Source organism: Agelaius tricolor, unplaced genomic scaffold (genome assembly GCF_023055355.1).
Source record: "Agelaius tricolor isolate 1412-34295 unplaced genomic scaffold, bAgeTri1.0.p SCAF_9, whole genome shotgun sequence".
Lineage (NCBI taxonomy): Eukaryota > Metazoa > Chordata > Aves > Passeriformes > Icteridae > Agelaius > Agelaius tricolor.
Genome location: NW_027269269.1, coordinates 580,121 through 593,002, shown reverse-complemented (window position 1 = coordinate 593,002; position 12,882 = coordinate 580,121).

Here is a 12,882-nt window from a genome sequence, read left to right as displayed (position 1 = left end):
GAAAACCTGATAAATTCCTGTGAGTTTGGTGGAGAGCTGCCACAATGGTCAAGCCCAGAGCACAGGCTCTGTGCGGGGAGGGTGGCAGAGCTGGGCTTTCAGCATAGCTTTGGAAGGAGAGCAAAGAAGAGCAGCCTGCTGACACTGGCACAGAGGGTACTGAGATGATGGGCCCAGGCTCTTCACAGCAACGCATGGTGTGAAGAAGGGAGACAGTCAGACAAAAGCTGGGTGTAAGGCTGGGTGCAGGGAAAAGCTTATAAAGACAAACTGACCAGAATAGGCTCAGTAAGGCATGGGATCAGGTTGCCCAAGGAGAATATAGGCTCTTGTGTAGATTTTTAAGAACCAGCTCTGCAAAGCTCGAGCAACTTGGCCTCACCTCATGCCTGACCCTACTCTGAACTAGATTTTGGCCTACAGACCTTCTGAGGTCCCTTTCAGCCTGAATTATTGTATGACCCCATTCCTGTAACAGCGTAGCTTTTGAAGTGGGAATTATGAAATAGGACAAGTTTCCCTGGCTTGACAAATTTAGGTCACTCTACTATATTCCACCCACCATTTAGCATCACTGCTGGTGAGTGTTAGCATAGCTTAGAAGATAACAAATACAAAATGAATAGATTGGTTATTCTCAGTTTTTTAGATGTGAGTTCAAAATATGCAGGCAGCTTGAAATCAGATTTTTACTTCTAGCTGATTTCTAGTTACGACTATCAGGAACATATGCATTGTTATGCTAATACAGTATGTATTATTGTCATTATTACAAGTCATGAAGTCAAGGGCCTGTATGGCCATGGGCTTAATTCAAAGTTCTCCTAATCCACTGAGTACTAAATTCAAATCTTAAGATACTATGGTGGACTTTTGATCTGGATAAGTAAGGAACTACTTCAGCATAGTCAGGCTTGTTTGAAAAATTTTAAATTCTTTTGGTATGGTAAGATGAATATTCCTCAGTGAACGATTGCCAGCACTGAAGACAGACTTGGGTTGCTGGAGACAGATTTGAGGAATTGCATATCTGTTGGGGCAGCCAACAGGTGCAGCAGGTTGTGCAGCAGTTTCTGGACCATGCTTTGAAATCTTGTGGGTGTTCTGAAAGTTTCTCTTAGGACTGACAGAGACATTTGAGGAGCATCAGTGTGCTGCTGCTGCGCTGCATGTGAGAATGCTGCAACCTTGAATGCGTCTGGCCTGTTCCTGAAGAAAGGGGGCTCTGAGCTACTGTTCAGCTGACTCCTGGCTGAAGCAGGCACGGGTCCTTGCAGTAGGTATGGGGCAGCCCTCCAGAAGCACTGCCTGGCTGGGAACATGGCTTCCCATAGCAGCAGTTAGTGCAGGACAGAGGCAGGGACCTCAGTGTAAGCAGCAGACACATGCCCTGCCATGGTGAGGATGTGCCACAGAGCACAGACCCCAGAAGATTTGGGTCAGTGGCCCTGCGACATCAGCAGCCTCAGCCTGAGTGCAGCTCCACAGGGCTGGGGCTGAGGAATGCTGGGGACCTCTCATCAGGACTAGGGACATGGGCTTTTGTACCTAGGAGGGTCCATGTTGACAATTAGCAGAGCTGTGGGAGGACGAAAGTGGTTGTGCATCATCAGTGATAACAAGAAAGATCCACCAGACCTTCTCCTGGACCCCACAGGTCCAAAGGCTCCTCTGTCCTGAGGTACAGGCAGTCTGTTGGGTGGGAAAGCAGGACTCCCACTATGGCAAAGACTGGTGTCTTCCTGGGCCTGGAAGCACGGCTCCTGCTACCCCTGCAGATCTGCTCCCAGGGAAGGGATTCACTCCAGCAGCAAAGCAGAAGCTGGAGACTCCCTCCAGTGCATCTCTGTACCTCAGCAGGTAGCCCTGGGAGAAAGCAATAATGCCAGCAATGGGAGACTGACCTGTCAGCTATCTGCTGACTCAATTTGGTATCTAGGGAGGCCTACTGTGGTCTTGGGTTGTGCTTTTCCTTGTGGATACCAACAATGTACCTTGGAGACTAGGAGTGACCTACCATCAAGTTGTCAGGTTCATTAGGTTATCAAACAAACAGAATTGGGGAAAAGAAGGGGCTGAAAAGGGCCAATTTTGAGAAAAGCAGAGCTTTATGGGGAAAATTCTGTGGCCTTTTCTGGGAAACTGAAACACTGCATGCCTCTGAAGTGCTGATACACTGACACATACAGCATGAGGAGCAAACAGCAGAAACTGAAGATCTGCATGCAGTTATAGGGCTGTGATCCAGTTCAGATCACAGAGGTCTAGTGAAGTAGCTCACATGACTGGAGTGCCACCATGGATGGATCAAAACTCTTCAAGGACTTTGGAACAGGAGGATGAAGAGGGGGAGCTGCCCTGTACATGAGTGCAGTGTGGGTGCCTCGAGCTCTCTGTGGGATGGAGGAGGAGCCAGCTGTAGGTCTATGAGTCAGGATTAGCAGGCAGGTCAAGGGGTGACATTGTTGTGAGTGTCTGATACAGACTTCCTTCTCAAGAAGTGGACAACTTCAGACAACTGAAGCCTGGTCCCTGGGGGTACTTAAGCCTCCAGAGGTTCCTTGCTGCCTCCAACTGTGGGTTTGTATTACACTCTGCCTTCTAGGTAACTGCAATGAAAATATCAGGCATGGGAGCAAAACCCTGAATAATTACATCAGGAGCTGAGTGTTATTGCTGCAGTTGAAGGAAGACACTCTGGATGATTTATCTCACTGTACAAGGACCAAAGACTATGGATATCTGTAGCTTGGCCATGCCTCATCTGCCACATTCTTCCTCTTTTAATGGGGATGGCATGTTTTGGCTACTGCAATGTGCCTGGCTGCTTATAGCAGAGAGAGCAGGCTGGACCTTGACCTTTCTATCCTAGAAAGACAAAATTTTAGCCCCTAAATCTTGAACAGAAACAATGCATTGCGTTCTCTCCAGTGGGCTTTTTTATCCTCCTGAACTGGACAAGTTAAAGAGCCTGATTGCAGAGCTGTTCTGCTGGCAAGAACTGGAGAGAAAAGGGTAATGAAACAGCTTCTACCTTATTGCAAAAAGGTTTTATTTAACACATGGTTTGTTTTGTCACCCAGTTTTCTCCTATAGCACAAGTGACTCCCAAGAGTTATTAAAGGGTAAACAGGGTATTTTATTAAGCAGACACAGTTCTGTAACCAGGACTGTTTCCATTAACGTGATATTCCTCAGGGATAAGTCTGCGTGTCCCTTCATCATAGAACTTATCTACTGAAGAAAAAACAAGCCAAAACAAACCCAATGCGCCTTTTCCTGTGTTCTGTATTGGCAAAGATTTTAACTTTCCTTCCTGCAAGGATGGCTGGTTTCTTTTAGGATGTGGGAGATGCCCATGTGTGTGATGTGAATAGCCAAAACCACGTCAAGCAGAGGAGTTCATGACTGGACTGGAATTTGTTGGGGAGAGAGGCTGAGATCAAGGAACGGAAAAGTGGCTGTCCTGGGAACTGTACTGTACAAAAGAGACAGACTGCCTCCAGGAGTGGCCAGAAATGGGTATCTAGGGAAGAATAAGAACAGGATAAAAATATACAGTAACTCCCCCAGACATCACTGTTGCTGTGAGCTATTTTCAGTCCAGAGGATTTCCTGAGCTAGTTGTGGTTTAACTGTTTAATAACTTTCAATGGATCTCTCTTCCAAGTCCAGCTTCCCTTTCAGCCCACAAAACCTACACATGCAGGGTGCTCCCTGGCAAGCAGCTACTGCGTGAACTGCTTCTGATGATGTGTTTCTGAGTCCAGTTCCTGCTGCTTTCCTTGCCTAGTTCTGGTGGCAGAGGATGCTGAATGGTCAGCCCTTGACCATTCTTAATGATGCTCACTCTTCATTAATGTCATTCATGACACTGCTTCAGTTAGCTCTGGTTTGGGGTTTCTTGAAGACTATAAGGAAGCCATTCCATGTCTTTCATTTAAAAAATGATAGCAAGGATAATTGAACTTTCCCAGTTCTGTTGTTTCTTTCTTACATGAGGAGACTGGCACCATCCCCAGTTTTGGTATAGTGATGGTTCTTCATTTCTTATCATTTCTACCACTGGGTTTTCTTCTTTGAGCACTGAACTGCTGTTTTAATTAAAGCATCTACCAAAATGTCAAAGCCTTTCTCAGGAAGGGTAACAGTCAGTGGAGAGTACATCTAGAAAATTCCCTAGCTATGGGGGAAATTTAATTCTTCCAGCAGGGACTGCAATCCTTTACCTTACCCAAATAAAGTTTAAATGGCAGAAAACATGAGGTGAGAAGACAGTATTTCCCTAAACCTTTGTTTCCTTTAAATGCTGTTTGCTCTTTGTCTCAGGCAGCTGAGACCTCTTGCTTAGGGTCATGAAGACTGCACTGGCCCCAGTGTGGCAGAAGCTGTAGGTGAGCCAATACTTCATTATCCAAACCCAGGATAGAATTTCTTCATTTGAAACTGTTCCGTTTCCCCTTAACATGTATTCTTGTTAACTTCCTTCAACCTATTAAATACTCCCAAATTTCTCAGTGGCTTTATTACCTTGCTTACATGCAAATTTTTATAAAATGTTGCATGTCAAAGTTTACTTAGGCCTTGAGAAATATCTGCCACGACAGCTGCATTTGCCACTTGACTATCAGCCTGGAATTTTTGCAGGTAACTGCTTCTAATTTTTTCTGCTATTAAAAAATTACCAGTTTTGCAATCCAACCCTTTGCACACACCAAAATCAGTAAGACAAGTTTTTTTTTGTTTACAGCAGGATGAGAAAACTGTTTGAGATCAATTTGTAATTCACTAGAACAGTGGTCTGTTTCATACTTAAGGAAAGGGTGTAATTTCTCAGTTGTATGACCAGTATAGTATTTGATGAACTTAGTGGCTGATAATTAGTTAGCAGCATATATAGAATGACCATAATACCCTGTTAGTCTGCTACTAAACAGTCAAAAAACCCAACTGTGTAGGCTTGTAACACTTGAAGAGGAAAGACCTCACTGGTAGTGCCACTCTGTTAGCAGGAGATCCCCAGTGCTTACAAACTGATTGTTACAAGCAAGCAAATCTTTTCGTGGTTGGCTTCTTCAAAATTTATGGTCAGCCCTGCAACATTTGATTCTTTAACTTGTGTTTCACTTAGCCTGTCATCTGTTTACACTTCTTTCTCTCTGTTCCATGTTGTGTTGGCATTTCATGTGAATGAGCTTCATAGCCTTAATTTTATGTTTTCTTGAGTAAATATATATTTCTAAAGGTTCTTCAGAAATAGGCCTGTATGACTTAGGAAGCAGCTGAATGTGATCAGCAATGAAAAAGGTGCCAACCTTCCCACACACAGATTTCATGTTGCTGTGAACAATGCCTGAACGTGTCCATGTTTCTGTTAGGAAAGATGATGTCATCCTGGCTTTTTTCTTGCTTACATTGGTACAGATGTGCACATCAGACTTTGAGAGACTTGGAAACTTCATGCTGTGATCAGTGACAGAAAGACAGAGTCATAATGGCTCAAAATGTTTTGGTAGTTTCTCTAAGGTTGAATTATACCCTCACACTGGGATACCCTGTGGCATATAGTGAGAGGGATGCCAGGAGCCAACTCATGGTGCCCTGATTTGGGGAGCGGCAGGCCAGCCTGGGGTGTCCCACTCACAGCTGCTGTCCTGAGACAGCAGCAGAAGGTCACTCCCAAGCAAGGGAAAGGTGCAGGAGGACTTGTCTACCCCTTACCCCTTCCTCACCTGAACAACACTTCTTCCTTTGGGTCGGGCTCTGGCCAGGCACAGGCAGAGGTGCTGTGGGGTGATCGCTCTGCACACGCTGCCTGAGCAGCTGTTCCCTATCTCCTCTGGGGGGAAGGGGCTCTGGGCCAGGCAGATACATTCCCCTGCAGCCTGGGTCTGGCCTGCAGACCCCAGCTGGTCTCTGCCAAGTTGACCCATCCATGCTGTAACTGCACTGAAAATTATCTGCTTCTGCAAGATTTATATATTTTAATTAGAATGGTCTGATGTGTGATGTGTGGGTATAAATGAGCACATTCTGAAAGCAGCTTCTGCTACTGCTTTGAACCTCTGTGTCCATAAATCCAAGACTGTCAACATGTATTAGATTTGATGCTGTTTCCAAAGTGTTGTTTTATATTCATGTTGATGCTGTACATGTATTGAATCATTTTTTTAATCTAGGAAATTAATGTTATTGTTGTGAGCAACAAATAGGCTGTTTGAAAAGGCTAAGGCTGAATTATCAGTGTGGCCAGTGGGCGTTAACAGGAACTGCTCTCTTTGTTATTTTAATCCAGTGACATTGCTGATAAGGGGCTTTGAGTTAGGAGAAGAAAGCAGGTTCGGTGCCTCTGCTTTATAGGCAGGCATTTTCTCTGAACTGTGCATTATGGATCATAATAAACAGTTTAAAAGCACAATATGCAGACAAGACAAAAATATCCAATCATCTGATAATAATTTGGATTGCAGTGCAGTCATCTAAAACTTGTATATTTTCAGGAAAGAATAGATGTAGATGCTATAGAATGTATAGAAAAAAAGGAACTACAAGGCCAGTTAGGGTATGTGCATATAATGGCTTTAAATAGATAAACAGTGTGGCAATTAATTTGAATGCTGCTCAATAGAATAAGTGCCCTGGGAGGTGTGGAAGAAAGCTGAAGGGAGCAAAAATTCCTGGATACTCCTGTAAGAAGCTGATGAAAGAAGAAGGATTACTTAAAATAATTTAAATATTGACTTGTGCTCTGGGCAATTTCCATTTGACTTATTGGAAGTTCCTTTTTTATCCAGATTTTAGTCGAATCCATCCATGCACATTGTTATGCTGAAGAAAGATTATTTTCTCAAAGACAATGTTTACAGTTTGCAAGATGATCAAACAGATGGTTTAAATTTGTTCTGATACTCTGTGTTTTTTCACAGCCTCTTTGTAAGTTAAATAAACTTGAAAATGATCAGTGTCATTTCCCAGACAAGATAGCTGCTTGAGGACATGCCTGTCTTCTCTCTCCGAAAAGATAATCTTCATCTTCAGTAAATAGCAATGACTCTGGTTCCCTGCTATTCCAGGACTTTTGCTTCTCTCTCTGCTCTCCAAAATGAGCCCATGACCTCACTGCCTCATATCGTGGCTTCTAAAAGAGGTCCTTCATTATCCATTGTCCGTGGACATTGTCCATGTCCTTTTCTGTTCCTTGTTCTGTTCCTGTTAGTCACCCTGACTGATCCAGTATAGATCCTGTCTTGCATGACAAGAGGGAGCTGGGAAAAAGCAGGGCAGCATGAAAGAGGTGATATTCCCAGTGTGCCAGAAGTGATATTCCCAGCGTACAGCTATTCAGAAGTGCAGACATTTCCTTTTAGCATCTCTCCAATTGTTCAAAGTCTCTTTTTCCTTGCTGGCAAAGCACCCACTGAAGCTTACAAATGATAGCCATGTGGGTTGTCTTCCAGCAGGCTGAACGTGTCACTGTTTGTCCCGTGTGTTAAGGCTGACGCTGCTTTCTGAACTAGCTTGACTTTGTTCGGACCGGCTGGTTTCAGTCCTTGGTAGCAGCCTCTTACCCAGCAAATGCAGTTAACAAAGATCTTTTGATGTGCTCAGGGAAGCCTTGATAACCAAGGAGCTCTAGAAATTGTATTTCTGCATGACAAAACAACGGGGGAAAAAAGTTTTTTCTTCCTTTTCCTCCCCTCCCCTCATTTTGGGACTAGGCTTCAAATTCAGCCTCTGTTTGCTGTGCACATTGCTGGCACTGTTTTAATGATGTATGTCTGTTGCCTTTGTGAAGAACGAGAATCTACCCCTGGATCTACCTTAGCAAAGAGTTTGGCGAGGTGCTGGACTAATTCCTTTCCATATTTAATTTAAGCAGAGCAGAATTAGACTGTAATTGGACACCTTTAAAGTCTTCTTTGTAGTTGTTGTCTCTAAATCATTGTTAGTATAGCCAAATAGTCCTTCAAACCAATGTAAAGTCCAGCCAAGACTATAAATCTAGTGGCTTTTTATCTGCATGGAAATGCCGTGTCAGAAAAGCGTGTAACTACATAGAACCTAAAACTTCCCCTTCCTTTCCTCTCCACATCTTTTATTTCTTTTTTTTCCAAGAAAAGGGATTGCTACAGGTATAGAGTTTTTTTTCTTCTTCTTCCTCTCCACATTTTAATTTCTGACTGAACGAGAATCTTTGTTCTTTTCTCATACACATACTACTGACAAGTAGAATTAAATAGCATTGACGTAGAAATTTCTTTGCTGCTTTTATCAGCAGCAGAACAGTCAAAATGGTAGATGTCGTATTCGTCCCTCTTCTCTCTTTAGAAAAGGCCTCAGCAATGAGATCCTCCTGAGCCAAGGTAAGTTTGAGTGGTCACTTTTAATGAGACCAGGGTAACAGCAGGTAACCATGGTAAGTCTAATGTGGACATTATTTATTTCATGCTAAATTGTAATTTATTCTTAGCTCTGTGTAAAGCCCATGGCTGTGGGCATAGCTGACACCATGGTGGTTTGGAAAAGTTAGTAGGCAATTTTATTTTCATTTTTAGTGTAGTGTTTGCAGTGAGAAAATCAGGGTACATTCTTTGTAAACACCTTTTTTAAAATGGTGTGTTTTTTACAAACTTATGCATCTATGATCTATGAATTTGGGCTCTGCAAGCAGGTTTGGACATAATACTGTCTGCTCGTGGAGACAGCAGGGTCTGGGAGGGCTGTGAGGAAAAGGAAATACTGGGTTGTAACCATCTTCTTTAGGTTATATTCTAGTGTATTTTTCTGTCTCCCTGAATGAACAATATAGTTAATCTTTCAGGTGGCATAGATGATGTAAAACTTAGAGTACTCATTTTTGTGATATCCCTGTTACACTAGCCTGGATTTCCAGATAAAAAATCATGTTTCCAGGTCACAAACACAGTTCTAGTGCCCACATGGATAGAAGAAAATTATCCAGTGAAAATATCATTTCATCCAGAGAGGGAATGAAAACAAATAGATGCAAATTTAAATCATAGAATAATAGAATTCTAAGGCTTGGAAGCGACCTTAAAGATCATCCCATCCCAACCCCCCCTGCCATGGGCAGGGACACTTCTCATTTCACCAGGCTGCTCAAGGCCTTAGCCAACCTGGCCTCAAACACTGCCAGGGTTGGGGCATTCACAGCTTCTCCGGGCAACCTGTTCCAGTGTCTCACCACAGTAAAAAAAATGTTTTCCTAATATCTATCTTAAATTCTCCCTTTCAGTTTGTATCCGTTACTCCTTGTCCTTTCACTATAGCTCCTGATGAAGAGTCCCTCTCCAGCTTCCCTGTAGGACCCTTCAAGTACTGGAAGGTTGCTGTGAGGTCTCCTTGCAACTTTCTCTTCTGCAGGCTGAACAGCCCCAACTTTCCCAGCCATATATTTTGGTTTTTCAGCCAGCCTATTCCCCTCTCAGAAACAAGCAGAAACCTCACAGTTCTCCTGGGGTAAGTGAAGGGAAAAGATCCAAGCCCACAGCCTGGCCCAAGCCTCTCTTGCTTTCTGGAAGGGTAAGGCCTGCCAGAGCTCCCTGGCAAAGGTGACCCCTGCAGGGATCCTGCCCTGTGTGCGCATCTCCTGGGCTATGACATGCTAGATCTCCCAACACATGTGTGTGCTGTCTCTTATGTTCAACACCCAACACCCCCTGTTTTGTTCTGTAACAAGTAACTTGTCACCGGGGCACCATTACTCTCTTGGGTGAGATCTCCACTGGGAATTTATTATTTACACTTCTGCGCTCCAAGATGGGGCACTGGCAAATGTGCAGTAGCAGATGAGGGTTTCTGGTGTAATCTGAGGTGACAGGAAAGTGAAGGGGTGTGTGGACAGCCATTAACTAGACCTCTAGTCAGAGAAATGTTTGCTGGAGCTGAGTTTTTTCCTCCCATGTTTACAAATGATCAAGGGATCTGCTAAATGTATTCAAAGATCTATATAGGGATGGAAATTAAGCAGAATTTTAATGAAAAACCTCCTAGAAATGGACATTTTAGCATTTTTTTTTTTCAGGTAAATGTTCAAGAGCTTAATGTTAGTCTAGAGCAGGTTTGGTGCTGCTGAAGATTCCTGAAGAGCAGCAGGATTTTAAGCAAGGTGAGGACACTGTGTGAGGGTAATGTGGACAAAGGGCAGGCACCAGTGTCAGGAGGAGAGAAAGGGGGGGGGGGGGGGGGGGGGGGGAATTCCAGAAAGAAGTGTAAACTGTGGATTGAGGGTACGGACGGGCAACTTCACGTGATAAAGGTGCATTTGAGGTAAAACAGCCAATCCCTGGATAAAAGCAGCTCGGATTGCTCTGTGGCTGAAAACAGCGCTTTGCTGGGGGTGTTTTCAGAGGGCTGCTGGCCGCAGGGGACATGGCCGGTGCCGAGGAGACGACGACGCTGGCCAGGGGGGTGGCAGGCCCGTGTGGCTGCAAGCCGGTGTGCTGTTTTTATTCCCAAGGGAAAAGGGACAAGTAAAGAGGAAGGGGAGGCCTGGCGGCGGCGCCGAGGCGGCCCCGGCGGGCCGTGAGGGGCGGTGCGCGCGGCCGGCAGGTGGCGCCAGCGGCTCCGCCGCGCGCGCGGGGGCGGGGCGGAGGCCGCCGGGCCCTGAGGGAGCCGGGCACGGCCGTGGCGCAGCGCCTCGCCGAGCGGGGTAATTGGGACTGAAAATCTCCTCCGAAGCTGCCGAACCACCCAGTACCGGGCACATTGCATTAGAGGTAGTGGCTCTGGTTTTTAGAGCTGTTCTGCTGTCCTTAATAACGTTAAGGGGAGAGGTACTGTAGAGTGAGCCATGTTTGTTTCCATTGTGTTTCCTCAGACAAATAACATGATCAAAACTGATGGGAAAAACATAACCGTGACTGAGAATTTATATATATACACATACACACACACACACACACACACAAAGGGGAATTTGCAGGTAAATTAGTTTATACTACAAAGATGTTACCCATTATAGCTATACACAATATCACGTCTCTATTTGTCATAACATCCAAGCACATGATTTCCATGAAAAAAAATAAATCAAAACCCAAAAGCTGTTGCTGTAAACTGCTTCTAGTTGCTCTTCAAAGTAGAAGCCTTTTTCATTTTTTTTCCCTCCTGTTTACTGGCTTTATATTTTTCTCCTTGTTTTCTCTTTTCTCTTAGTACCATAGGGGAAAAAAAGTCAGATGTGTATATGACTTTCCAAGAGCTGCTTTTCACACTAGAAAGAAAACCTATTAAGTACAGTATTTCCCAAGAAAATGTTATGAGCAACTATGTTTCAGAAAATGAGCAGCCCAACCAGGGCTTGGAAAGAGCTTGTCCTTTCTTCAGATTGTCCTTCCCACTGCGACTGAAACCTCGGTTTCAGCTTTACACCACAGAAATACGCTCCCTGATTTTGGCAGGGAAGTCACCCTCCCATTGTATAGACACCGGTAAGACAATGTTCCTTGGTGTTGACATTTGTGTTTAGTGACACAAGCTGTTGAGGTATCAAGGAAGAGCCATAAAAATGTTCCAATGTCTAGGAAAGACACCTTATGGTCCATGACCCACAGAGCAAAACTTAATGCAGCTCTTTGGAATGATGAAAGGTGTACACATGAAAGTTTATCTGTTGGCAGGTTTTGTTTTTTCAATTTTGGTGATGTAGCTGAAAGTTAATGTACCTCCCACAGTCTGAGTGTTGCCAGGAAGTGAGACACACGAAGGAGTGAAATCACCCATATGAAGGCCATGAGCAGGGCACAATTTCTCTATTTGTGCCAGTGGCATGGCTTCAGAAGCTTGCTAATGGTTTTCATATTCTGTAATTACTCCCTTGAACAGGATATCAAGGGGAGAGAGAAGAGCTAATTACCCTGACTTCGTCTGCCCAATTTCCTCCCTGGTTAAATAGGGTTGACAAATGCCTTGCATGGAGATTAAAGCTACTTTGTCCTGGAAAATTGTAATTAGGGCTGATCATCTAGTTCTGTAGAAGCTCTAGTCAGCCTGGTGGTAGCTCCAAAGAGCCCAGTGGCTGTTTGATTCGACATGAATGGCAGAACCCTGCACATCGTGATAAATCTGACAGGTGTTTTAGCTGGTTGAAAATAAACCCCAACAATGGCTAGATGTTTAGCTGCTTAAAAAGCAATGGCCAGACATTGGTCGCTTCTTCAGCTGTCAGAAGTGGTCTGGAGAAGGCAATATTTTTATATTAGTTTTCTACCTTTCTGGCCTATTTTGCCAATGGATTTAAGAAAGATGGAAGTGAGGAATAAAATCTCTAGGGTCAGAAGTTAGCTTTTCCCAAGCAGTACTACCTAAAAGAAAAATGAAAATATTTTTTTGTCCCCCCATTTTTTTATAATGGAAGCATTAGAATCAGTGCTGGGCTCACCCATGATGGCAGGTAGTTTCAGAAAGGAGCTGCCCCCAGGCCTGTATGTGCCATGGGGCTGTATTTCTCATCCCATCACCTGTGCTCTGTGAGCTGCCTTCCAGCACTGCAACAGGCTTTTCATGAAGAACCTCTCAAATTCTAGTCTTTAGTAAGCCTATGACCCAGGAGGAAGATTAGTTTATCATTCAAAGCTTCCCAGGCTAAGCTTAGCTTATCTCTGTCCAGGTATGTGTCACAGCAGAGCTCTGGGGTACGGCACTCATCAGGGAGTCCTGTGCAGACAGGATTGCCCATTTCTTTTGGGCCAGGGCTGACTTTCCTCCTTTTTCTTTTCTTATCAGCAGCTATGAAGGGACTGGTTGAATTGGTCTCTGCCTTTCAGACAAACATTTAGCAGAGGAACACCTGCACCTGCCCAATGTCATCTTTCTCTTAAATGATGTCTGGAGTCTTCTGTTCCCTTGTACAGGGCTGCA